Source organism: Malaclemys terrapin, chromosome 4 (assembly GCF_027887155.1).
Source record: "Malaclemys terrapin pileata isolate rMalTer1 chromosome 4, rMalTer1.hap1, whole genome shotgun sequence".
NCBI classification, from domain to species: Eukaryota; Metazoa; Chordata; order Testudines; family Emydidae; genus Malaclemys; species Malaclemys terrapin.
This window is the reverse complement of record NC_071508.1, coordinates 58859436-58872188: the sequence shown is the minus strand read 5'-3', so window position 1 is coordinate 58872188 and position 12753 is coordinate 58859436.

The following is a 12753-nucleotide window of genomic DNA, read 5'->3' as shown; positions in this document are numbered from 1 at the left end:
AAATAATGCTAAACTCTAGCCTAAATAATGTACAAACATAGACATGATCTAATTTATTTTTAATTGTTACTAGGATAAATGAGATTTTTCATATCTAACTCTTTTTTAGAATGAAAAATTGAATATCTTGTCTCCAAGGTTCAATTAATCATTTGGGGCAAATTCTTGGGCTTCCTACAAACTGTAAAAATCCAAACATGCAGGTTTAGAACCCCAGGCTGTGAGGGCCCTAGCTCTGTGGCACTCCATTGTCACCAAGCGAAATGGGCAAAGCTGCAGCTAGCTAAATATGGAAGTTCAGACCCCATAGGAAGTTCTATTCGAGCACCCAAAGCCTGTCATTGCCTGATTGGCTCACACCTGCTACTTAAGCCAGGAAGTGAGCTGGGTGGTCTGTCTGAGCATCTGTGCAGACTTCCTGCTGCTGCCATCTTCTGCCACATCAGACCCTGGTATTGCCTTCTTTCTGTAATCCTGATCCAACCCTTTTCTGATACCTGCTCCTTGTTCCTAGCTCCCACCTTGATCCTTCTTTGTGCCTGATCCTTAACTCTCTCTGCTTCCTGCCCTTGCACCTAGCTCCTGACCATCAGGTACCAAACCTGGATCTCACTTCTGACTCTGATTCATCCCTTGGCTCTGGCATTTGGTATCTGACTCCAACTCTGATCCTTAGCTTTGATTCCTAGTCCTGACTCCAGCTCTGATCCCCCGCTTCCATTCCCTGACTTGATGCTTGCTCTTCCCACTAGGCCGAAGCACCTATGTCCCGGTTTTTAACACAAACCCTCGTAAGAACCAAAAGTACTTTAAAAGCAGCTCTGCAGGGGGACTGCATCCAATTTTTACATGACAGAAGATTTTTGATGGGTCTGTGCAACTTCCGCTAAAGGAGTCTGGCCAGAGTGAATATACATGGTCAAAACACCATGTAAACTGTTACTCTTCTTCACTTACATCTACTTCCTCCTTACCTATGCCCCAATGGCTGATTGTTATAATTAATTATTACTTGAATAGCATTAGTGTGTAGAGACCAAGGGTCCCATTGTGTTAGGCACTAAACTAACATATAATAAAGCGACAGTTTCTGTCTTGAAGAACTTACACTTATGGTAATGGCTGTGTAGGTGCAGAGGGAGCTGGAGCTGAGAATTACATCCCTCCTTTCACAGTCACTTGTACATGGATCAAGGCTCTTTTACTCTGTTCCATTCTCTAGATTTGGAGTTTCAGTAACGATGGATTAAGAACTTTGATGGCCTGATTCAGCTGATAACTTAAATCCTGCACCAATGTAACGTTGGAGTTATATTGGTGTAAAACTGCAGAAACACTGATGAGTCAAGCCCTCATGTGCACTACATCATGATTTTTTGTTTTTCATACGGTCTTGGAAAGAGAGAAGATTGGATGTCAGGGGTGGACCCACCATGTTTGAGCACAATTGGCTGACACAATACTGAACACAATTTGCTCTCGTTTACATAGTCACCAGCATCATGTCTGCTAACTTGATTCAAACACAGTAAAATTCTCTAGTAAAGACAAGCCCTAGGAGAACCTCCCTGGCACAGGATATGGCCCATGGTGAAGTTTTAACCTCTGATGACTACTCTACTAATCCTCTTGGAATGCAGCAATTATCATCACCTATCAGATAGGTGTGAAATGCTGTATTCAGAAGGGATTATCAGCTCTCCCTCCTCCTCTGCTTTGGTTGAATAAGGGAGGAGCAAAGAAACTGCCATTATCTATTGAGAAGGAGGAATAAAGAGGAATCCCTGCGCTCACTGCCATAGCTTGCAACAGGAAGTGAAGAGAAGACCGTCTGCTTTTTCTGCTGTGGTTGCTTCCAGGGGAAATGAAGACTTGAATTTTGGACAGCACACATGCACATTGCATTTACATAGCCCTCCAGTGCAACTGTAGGTAAAGAGAGACTGCCTCCACTCCTTTTCCTGAGTTGAAAGGAAGGGACAATTTTGAAGAGCTTTTTGTTTTGTTTTGCTGAATGGGGAGTGAAAATATATAAGAAGGTTCTACTACTGTACTTTTTTAAAGTCATGAAATATAACACAAAACTCAGGGTTTGTTGTATCCTTTGATAGCCTGTCTGTGAGTGATTTATAAAAACTTTTATGAAGTCACCACCATCTTTGATGCTTTGTTAGGAAGCCAAATCCCTCCAGGTGGTTTAACCAGATGTTAGCGCCTTGAAAACGCCCTAGTTTGTATACTGTTTTAATAGATACTAATTACCTATTCAATGTCATTACTGTGTTTCAGTTTCTGGCACCAGAATTACAGAGCAAGTTTCAACAGTCATGTAAATAGGTCATTATTTTTTCTTCCAACAGTAGAAAGTAAGTTAAGAATTGTTAGGGGCACTTGGGAGGTAATGTGTGTACTTAGCTCCTAAAACTTATATTTATTTTAGATTTTCTACATTCTTTAACATTTGCTCTTCAGATGGGAACTGTGATCTGACCATTATTGTTTTTTTTAATGTCAGAAAATAAATCTACTTTGAAGCAACAATAATTTTTTGAAGTTCAGCATAAGTCAATAAAAATAAATAAAGAGGAACTTACTGTTCTTCTTCAGAACTTTGCTAAGATTTCCAGAAACTCGCAGTACTGAATATTATTAGCCTAAATAGTGCCCAAACTATCAATTCTGTGTAACTGACTGTGACTTTTTTTATAGTCTATGGGGGGAGGGATAGCTCAATGGTTTGAGCATTGGCCTGCTAAACCCAGGGTTGTGAGTTTAATCATTGAAGGAGCCATTTAGGGAACTGGGGTAAAAATCTGTCTGGGGATTGGTCCTGCTTTGAGCAGGGGGTTGGACTAGATGACCTCCTGAGGTCCCTTCCGATTTTCTGATAGTTACAAAATTTTGTTAAATTAAATTACTTTAGAAAGAAAAAATCCTTGGAAAACTAATAGTCTTTCACCCCTTGCCCAGGCCCATGTCAGCTTGGAATGGCTCTGAGCACTGATTGGGGCTACATGATGCAGTATTAAAAAATCCCATGAAATTCCCTCACCTATATTCCTTTGCTGAAAAAATACTTTCTGGCACATATCTGTCAGGAAGAGATGCTGCAGGAAATCCAGTCTCTCCTGGCAAAAAGCCAGCAAGCCTGTGTTAAAAGAAGACAAGAGAAGAGTTTTTATTCTGGGTTTTTACTACTGACCATTTTGGACCCACGCACTTAACCTCCCACAATGTGACTTCAACCCTGATGAAGCTTGGAAAGTTGAGTGCAATACACAAGAAGTCACAAACAAACACCTTGTGAAAGACCAGATGGAGAATTTCCCTGGTTTTGATCTTCCACAACTTATGGGCAAACCTAAACCTGATCTGCACAAATCATGGCAGATGCAGATACTTGATTCACAAAAGGAAAATTAAAAACTCTCCAGTGTGCATCTGTGGTCACCCAGAACAGACCATGGAACATGCCTGATTCACAAATACCAAGGAGGCATCAAAGCATTACACTCCGCTACTCCTGACGCAATTATTTGGTTTAACCAACTAAATGTAAAATTATAGTTGTTCTACATCTACATCAGAGATACGAAGAAGACAACAACTAATACCCCAAAAGACTAGAGGGCTGAGACCCATTCTGGAACTCAAGGACTAGAGTCAATGTCTAGTGAAAGAGATATTCAAGAATGTTATCGCAGAATTATCCTACAAATCATCATGCCTCTTCTAGAGGAAGGTGACAAACTCTCTGATCTGGACCTTGCTGATGCTTGTGTACACATAGGGATACATCTGAAGCACTGGAAGAATATTAGATTTGTAATAGGAGAACAGAATTACCAATATCTCATCTTGCCTTTTGAGCTAGCCCCATGTATCCATAAAACGCTTTTAAATAATCATGAGAGACAAGCTGGATGAGGTAATATCTTTTATTGGAACAACTTCTGTTTTTGGAAGAGACAAGCTTTTGAGCTTCTTCAGATCTCAGTAATCATGAAATAATCATGGCCTACCTATGGCAAGCTATTGTTATTTCATCTGGAATCTCAAGGAGGTGAGCAAAGTATGATTTGCAGTCTGTTGTTACACTGCTATTCAGTGTGTTTTGGAACTCCAAATTAGAAAAATTAATACATTGTAGTCTTATAAAAATCCTGGTTGTCTTTCCTGTTTAATTCAAATAGATTTGCATTAACCCTGGATCATGGATGATAAAGAATCTCATATGGTTCCAGTCATTCTTTTGCATTTCTGTTCCCGTATTTACTGGAGATTTCACACTCGGATATCTTTTGGCATGATCCTCAGTTACACTAAGGCCACTTTGTCTGACAATCTCGCTCTTTTACTGGGAGCCTCCCCAACCAGTGTAGGAGTGGTGTTAAAGTGGTGTTAAAGTTTTTCACAAATATTGCTCTCAACCTCTAGTGTAGAGGCCTGGCCAGAGGGCACTGACCTATGTGGGTAGTCTCTCTTTCTTGTGGCACTATGTGAAACAGACTGCAAGTTAGAGCAGCCCTGAAGTTGCTCTAAATTACCCGTAGGGCTATGATAGGTCCTTGTGTGGCTCAGAATAAAAGGGAGCACAAAGTTTGTACGTGCCCACATCTCTGTGCCAAGAGCAGGAATAGAATGACAGAGAATCCGAACCCTCATTTTCAAGGACAGCATTCATGTCTGGTGAGAATGGGACATCTCAGCTTCAGTTTTTACTATTTTCAGTACCTACATGGGCATACTGTGTATTAACCATAGCATTTCCAACCTCATGCTCGTGGTATTATGAAACAATGTCCTTGATATAGAATCTCATGATATGGCAGCAATTTAATCTCTCTAGTCTCACTAAATGTTTTTTTTTTTTATGTTTAGCGGTGCATAGGGGCCTGGGGTTTTTCTGTTGGCTATCCATCTAGTGTTTTTTAAACTGTTATATGGTTGGGTCATTTCAGGTTTATTTGAACTTGTCCAATTTTGTATTGGAAATTAGTATTTTAAACTCTTCTTCCTGCAGCAGCTTTTGCTATTAGAAGGTTATCTGCATCTCAAGAACATTTGTTTATTTCTTGAGAGACCAAAGTCCCCTCCATGGTGAGATGATGATATGGTTTGAACAAAGTTGATGGAAAATATTTTCTATTTTTCAGATCCTGTGAGCTCAGGTTTTGCTGGTGACAGCTGGTAACTTCAGCTTCATGGTCTAGTGACCATTCCAGATTTTACAAGTTTAAGGTGATGCCATAGACTGATCCAAAATTCCTTCTAATGATGGTGATGGATTTCAATTTTAATGAGCTAAACATCCTTCCTGTGCCCATTCTGGTAAGGTTCTTCTTATTCATCAATATGTTTTAAAATGCTTGAGTATTTAATTGGAATAGATTAAAGACATTAAAGTCTATGCAATTTTTTTTTAACACCAGTTCTACTTGTCTATTTTAGATTTTTCCACTGGCAGTGCTCTCCTGAAAATGACAAAGTCTACATTGCTGCTCTCATTTAACATGGTTCTCACTCATCCATCGCTAGGGGAGAGACTGGAAAAAAAACCGATTCTCCCAAGCTCCAATCACACCCCAACCTCCACCCATTTGTGATATCAAAAGAAGACATCTAAATGAGATTTCATTCACAATAAATTGCACAGAGCTTCATTATGTGACTGAGGGTAGGTCTACACTAGAAAATTTTGTTGGCATAACTAATGATTTTTTGTGGACATAGCTAAGCCAGTAAAAGCCATAGTGTACATCCAGTTATATTGATATAAAAATGCTTATGCTGATATCTTATGCCGGAATGTTTCCGTCAACCTATCTACTGTTGTTCCGGGAGGTGGTGTTTCTACAGCAATGGAAAAATCCCTTCCTAAGCTGTAGGCTGTGTCTATGCTATGGAGTTATGCTGGCAGGGCAGCACAGCTATGCACTGGAACTATAGTCCTCAGAGTGCAGACATGGCCTAAGAGGGTTTTGCTAGTTAAATTACATCTGTATAATAAAACTGGCAAAAATTTCTAGTGTAGACTATAGAATGATCCTCTCTTGTGTGATCATTATCAGCAGGGAAATAGTTAATGTTGACACTTAGGCTATGTCTACACTCCACTTTCATCGGTAAAACTTTTGTTGATTAGTGGTGTGAAAAAAACACACCCTTGACCAACAAAAGTTTTACGAATGAAAAGAGCCTGTGTGGACAGCGCTTTGTCGGTGAGAGACACTCTCCCGCCGAAAAAGCTATGACCCTTTGTTGGGGGTAGTTTTATTTTGTCAGCAGGAGAGCTCTCTCCTGCCAACAAAGAGCAACTACACTGCATACCTTACAGCAGCATTGCTGTAATTGTGCAGTGTAGACATAGCCTTAAACTGTAATGTAGTTTCCAGAGTTCACACTGAGATGAACAGGACAGTTCACACTTATCAGAGCTATTGTTTGGGCTGTCTTAAGGCAGACATTGGTTGCATCAGTCATCATTAATTTACACTCAAGTCAGAAATCTGAACTTTATCTTTGCACAATAAGGACTAGAGATATAGGGCCAGATCCTGACACGCTTGCTCTCATTATTTTATTCCTCATATAATTTCTAGAGGAATAAGGTATTGCTCAGTGTGAGTACAGATATCAGAGACTGGCCCATCATTTGAAAGTGAAAGCTGAGATTCTGAACCACAAGATGATAATCCCATACTATTCCTTAGTGGCTGCCAACCCAGAACAAATTGGCTCAATCTAACCCCTGCCTGACTGAAAGTTTACAAAGGGCTAAGGTAATGGCATGAGGTAAGAATTAAGGCATTTCATGCTAATCATCACTACCAATGTCTCATGGTATGTCTTCACTGCAGAGTTAATTTGGCGAAGTGGCACTCAGGTCTGAGTCAACCGGGTTAGCCTAGCCTGAGTTTAGGGCTCACTGGTTCTGCACTCATCCATGTGTGCCACGAGGATTTCTGGGGACATATCCCAAGGTCCTTTGTTCTGCAGTAAGCTGAGCCACTTTGATTCTTTCTTTCCCAGTGAATTGTGGGAGAATTTGTCTGTCTTCTGGACAAGCACAAGGGAGTTGTGGGAAGGCACTGGAGGACTGTCAGTTCTCAAGTGATTTAGTCTGCATTCTTACTGCCAAAGAGTGAAGCCCGATTGAAAGCAGAACCCAGATTTTAACCTATACCCACAGCTGGGTCAGCTAGTCAGGGTTGAAAGTACCACTAAACTTGGGTGAGATGCTTTAGTGTGTGGGTGTGAAGGGGATTAGGGGCAAAACACACGAGCCTGAGTTAGCTGCAATGAAAGACATAACCTGAGACAAAGGGTATGTCTACACTACCTGCTGGATCAGCGGGTAGTGATCGATCTATCGGGGATCGATGTATCGCATCTCGTATAGATGCGATACATCGATCCCCGAACGCGCTCCCTATTGACTCTGGAACTCCACCAGGATGAGAGGCGGAAGCAGAGTCGACGGGGGAGCGGCGGCCGTCGATCCCGCACTGCGAGGACGCAAAGTAAGTCAATCTAAGTCGATCTAAGATACGTTGACTTCAGCTACGCTATTCTCGTAGCTGAAGTTGCGTATCTTAGATCGATTTCTCCCCTCCCCCCCAGTGTAGACCAGGCCAAAGACAAAATCTCAAGAATGTTCTGCCTAGTCTTTCTCTAGGAACATGAGACCCACCCACAGTGAGACTTTGAAAATGTGTGGCTATCGGGAGAGGTCCCGGATGATTGGAAAAAGGCAAATATAGTGCCCATGTTTTTAAAAAAAGGGAAGAAAGAGAACCAAGGGAACTACAGATCGGTCAGCCTCACTTCAGTTCCCAGCAAAATCACGGAGCAGGTACTCAAGGAATCCATTCTGAAGCACTTGGAGGAGAGGCAGTTGATCAGGAACAGTCAACATGGATTCACCAAGAGCAAGTCATGCCTGACCAATCTGATTGCTTTCTATGATGAGATAACTGGCTCTGTGGATATGGGGAAACCGGTGGATGTGATATATCTTGACTTTAGCAAAGCTTTTGATACGGTCTCCCACAGTATTCTTGCCAGCAAATTAAAAAAGTATGGATTGGATGAAATGGAATATAAGGTGGATAGAAAGTTGGCTAGATTGTTGGGCTCAATGGGTAGTGATCAACGTCCCAATGCTTAGTTGGCAGCTGGTATCAAGCGGAGTGCCCCAGGGGTCGGTCCTGGAAACGGTTTTGTTCAACATCTTCATTAATGATCTGGATGATGGGATTAATTGCACCCTCAGCCAGTTCGCAGATGACACAAAGCTGGGGGGAGAAGTAGATATGCTGGAGGGTAGGGATAGGGTCTAGAGTGACCTAGACAAATTGGAGGATTGGGCCAAAAGAAATCTGATGAGGTTCAACAAGGACAAGTGCAGAGTCCTGCATTTAGGAAGAAAGAATCTGATGCACTGCTATAGGCAGGGGACTAGTTAAGCAGCAGTTCTGCAGAAAAGGACCTGGGGATTACAGTGGACGAGAAGCTGGATATGAGTCAGTAGTGTGCCCTCGTTGCCAAGAAGGCCAACGGCATATTGGGCTATATTAGTAGGAACATTGCCAGCAGATCGAGGGAAGTGATTATTCCCCTCTGTTCAATACTGGTGAGGCCACGCTTGGAGTATTGCATCCAGTTTTTGTCCCCCCACTACAGAAGGGATGTGGACAAATTGGAGAGAGTCCAGTGGAGGGCAAGTCTGCAGAAGAGAAGACTGAGGGGGGATTTGATAGCAGCCTTTAACTACCTGAAGGGGGGTTCCAAAAAGGATGGAGCTAGGCTGTTCTCAGTGGTGGCAGATGACAGAACAAGAAGCAATGGTCTCAAGTTGCAGTGGGGGAGGTCTAGGTTGGATATTAGGAACACTATTTCACTAGGAAGGTGGTGAAGCACTGGAATGGGTTACCTAGGGAGGTGGTGGAATCTCCATCATTAGAGGTTTTTAAGGCCCGGCTTGACAAAGCCTTGGCTGAGATGATTTAGTTGGTGTTGGTCCTGTTTTGAGCAGGGGATTGGAATAGATGACTTCCTGAGGTCTCTTCCAACCCTAATATTCTATGACTCTATGATTCTGTGAGGTATCTGTTTTTAAATAAGCAGAATTATAGGTAATGTTTCCTGTAGTATGTGAAAATAGGTGCATCTAAAATGTCATGGGTACACCTCAGAAGATTCATTTGAAATATTATTCTGCTAAGGCTGCAAAATGTGTTCCTTCAAAACTATTTGCATGTCTCTTGAGTTTGCAAATGAACAGCATGCAAGTACAGAGTGCACCCATTTCACTCTGCTTTGAAATTGTGGCTCTAAAAGTCACCTGGGAGACCTCAGAAAAAATTGTCATTTTTTTCAAAGCTTAGATTAAGGTAAACTGAGCAACCATATTGTTTCTTCTTTGTAAGGATATCATCATCTTGTTTATGAATCAGCATTTATTGGAGACCAAAAATAAAATGGAAAATGTACATGAAACATGAATATACGTAATATTTGTTGCAGGCCAGTTAAGGTGTTTACTAACTCTTTCTTGAGAAATGTGAAGAACCACTTTTCTTGGAATGAAGTAGTCTGCTTTTAATAAGGTTGTTTAATTTGCTGTTTGAAATTTAGTAATTGAACTTCATAGTCGTGGTTTTTATGACTCTCTTGCTCATGTAGTGCCAAATTCTGCCCTTAGTTAAACCCATGCAAACTTGCCAAGTCATTGCAATTGCATGGCTGTAACTGAGGGGGGAATATTTCATTTAAAATGTATTCTAGACATATATCCTTGCAAATTATTCACCATCTTCTCTCCTGAGTGACCGTACAAACTTTCTGTTTCCTAAAACTGAAAAGTGGTATCTTCCAAAGGTGGCTTGATTTGGTCTGGGCTGCTGCTTTTTCGCATTTATAGTATTCTAAGCCACTCATTCCACTGGGTTGGCAGATACTTTTATCTCTTCTTCCCCTTCCCACTGCCACATACTCATAACAGTGCCTACTTTCTACTGGCCTTTCAAGGGTGTGCCATTTGGTTCCTCTACTCTCATCTAGGGTGACCAGACAGAAAGTGTGAAAAATTAAGATGGGGGTGGGAGGTAATAGGTGCTTATATAAGACAAAGCCCCGAATATTGGGACTGTCCCTATAAAATCAGGACATCTGGCCACCCTACCCTCATCATTCTAGGGAAGGGCCAAGATGGTGCCTCTCCAGTTCCCCAATGCAAAGAGGAGCATGGGGGGACGGGGAGAGCTTCAATAATCTTGCACAATGTAGGGTAGGTTACCTAGGGGGTTTTCATTCCTTCCTTCCCTGGCTCAGTACCTGGAGACAACTTATTCTTTTCTCCATTATCCGTAAACACTGGGGAAAGGAGCAGAAATGGATCTGGTGGAAATAACTCTTTTTTTTAATTCTCCCCTGATGGTGGGGGAGGTAGCAGAGAGAGATCTTGCTTGGATTGTGAGTGATAAACAGTAAGCCACAGCTGTGCAGGTGAAGCCTTGCATATGCAGGTGTTGTCGACAAAATACAGGTAGAAGTAATATGTGGAAACCATTTCTCTGAAAGACATCTTGACTTACCTGCCTTATTTTACTACGTAACGCAGACTTCATTTCACTGTGTCTTATGTTGAATTGACATAAAAATAATTCAATATTTGATGAGATTAATAAATTTGTTGTTTTTTTATTTCAGCAATTAGGGATTGATCCTGTTAGTAAGTGTTGTTACTATTCTTTGGATAAACCGCACATGTACAGAAGATGAAAGCATTATTTAGCTTATCAGAATGTTTAAATAGTGCTGCTGAGAGCATACTGCTCTGTTTTCCCATTCAATAGCAGGGAAAGTAAAGAAAGGCTCAAATACGCTAATGCAACAGAACTATAATACACAGAGCCCTGAACTATGACACTTCCATGAGATCAAAAAGCTGATGTAAAATCTCACATCTTTCTTCTTTAATGAAATAGCTCCATTACAAAATAGCTCGAGGCAAAACTCTGTGTTGGCTATTGAAACTATACCAAATCTAGCCAACAAAAATCTTCTTTGGAACACACTTGACCTACAGTTAAGCACATAAGGCTTAACTTATGCGTTGAATATCTAGTTGAAATAATTGCCTTTATTTTATAAGCTTTTTTTTTTAGACATGTTAATCCTAACAACTAAAACTGTTTTATTTTAAAACATAAGCACTAATCAAGTCACTAGAAAGCTTTATTTCTAAGTATCTTGTCCAAATATAGTTATGTCTGAAGCCACTTGTAATTATTATATATGTTTATTACTGGACATATCCGCTATGCTTTACAACTGCAATTCAACAAAGAATTTTTGGTTAAAAATACTTCCTTTCATTCCATTTCTTCACAAAAGATTACTCACAATTTCCCCCTAGGTATATGCTTTTTATGTTTTAAATTATATTAAAATGATTTAATTCATTTTATCTTGCTTTTTAAATTTTTAAAAACATTGGCACATATCCCTCACATATGATCAGTTCTGATTTTAGCAGATAAATTAAAATACGTTTTCTATATATTTAGTGAGAAATGTAACATCATTTGGATTTTTAGGAGTGTTTCTAGTGCTACAACCACGTTTTTCTTGTAAAGATGTAGGCACTACTAAAGAATGTTTTGTAACTCTGATTGTTATATAAGAAAGAATTATGTTCTGTTTTTATTCAGGATTTTATTTAGTCAAATAAATATCATGTTTTAGGTTTTTCATTTAAAAAAATCACACACATGGATAAAGGAAAAAAAACAACAACAACAGCTGTATGGTATTGATACCTGAAGTCAAACTGTACTGTTGTTGGATAAAGGTCAATTTTGAAATTACTTCTGACTAGGGCATGTAAAAATCGGTAGTGTTGGGATGGGTTTGGGGGATTTTTGTTCGGTATGTATACTAAAATCACTAATATAAAACACTGAAGTCTCATTTTTGAAATTGTATAATAGCTCTGGGGTTTTTGTTAATGATGGTTATACCTATTCCTTCATTCATTAATATATATAATGTTCTTTGAGATCCTCTGATAGAAGATCTAAGGAAATGCAAAGTATTATAACCGGATTATTATTTTCTACAGCATGATCTTTGGCTGAGTAATGTTATTTCTTGTCATTTCTTTTGGCAGTCTTGAGAGACGGGGACATTAACTAACACTGTTTTATCAGTTAAGAGAAAATAAGCAAACATGCATGTTGAATATTTGGGTGGCAATCAGATAATTTAATACCTGTTAAAATAAATTTGTGAAGTCCTACTTTGGACACTTAAAAAAAATCCAAAAACTGATTGTAAATATAGGATGTTATAGTGAAACAAGAATAGGTAAACCCATGAACATAAAACAATGCTAGGTTCACTAGCTGTTAATTACAATTTCAAACATACAAACTGTTCAATATCTTAATCATTATATCAAAGTAACACAAATTTTGTGCAATATGATAGAGACTTTCCATGCTTCCCTCGGGTATGTCACAATATTGGGTGTTTTAGGTTGACGAATGGGGAGCTAGCTATTATTATTTTATTTTACTGTAGCATTTAGGAACCCCAGTCATGGGCCAGCTCCCCTCCCACACTGTTCTGTTTGTACAGCACCTAGCACAAAAAAGAAGGAAGAGTACAAAGAAACAATGAGCTTCTCTCTCTAAAGAATACTTCCATTGAGATTAGCTTGTTTGTCCAGGCAAAAATTTCATACCT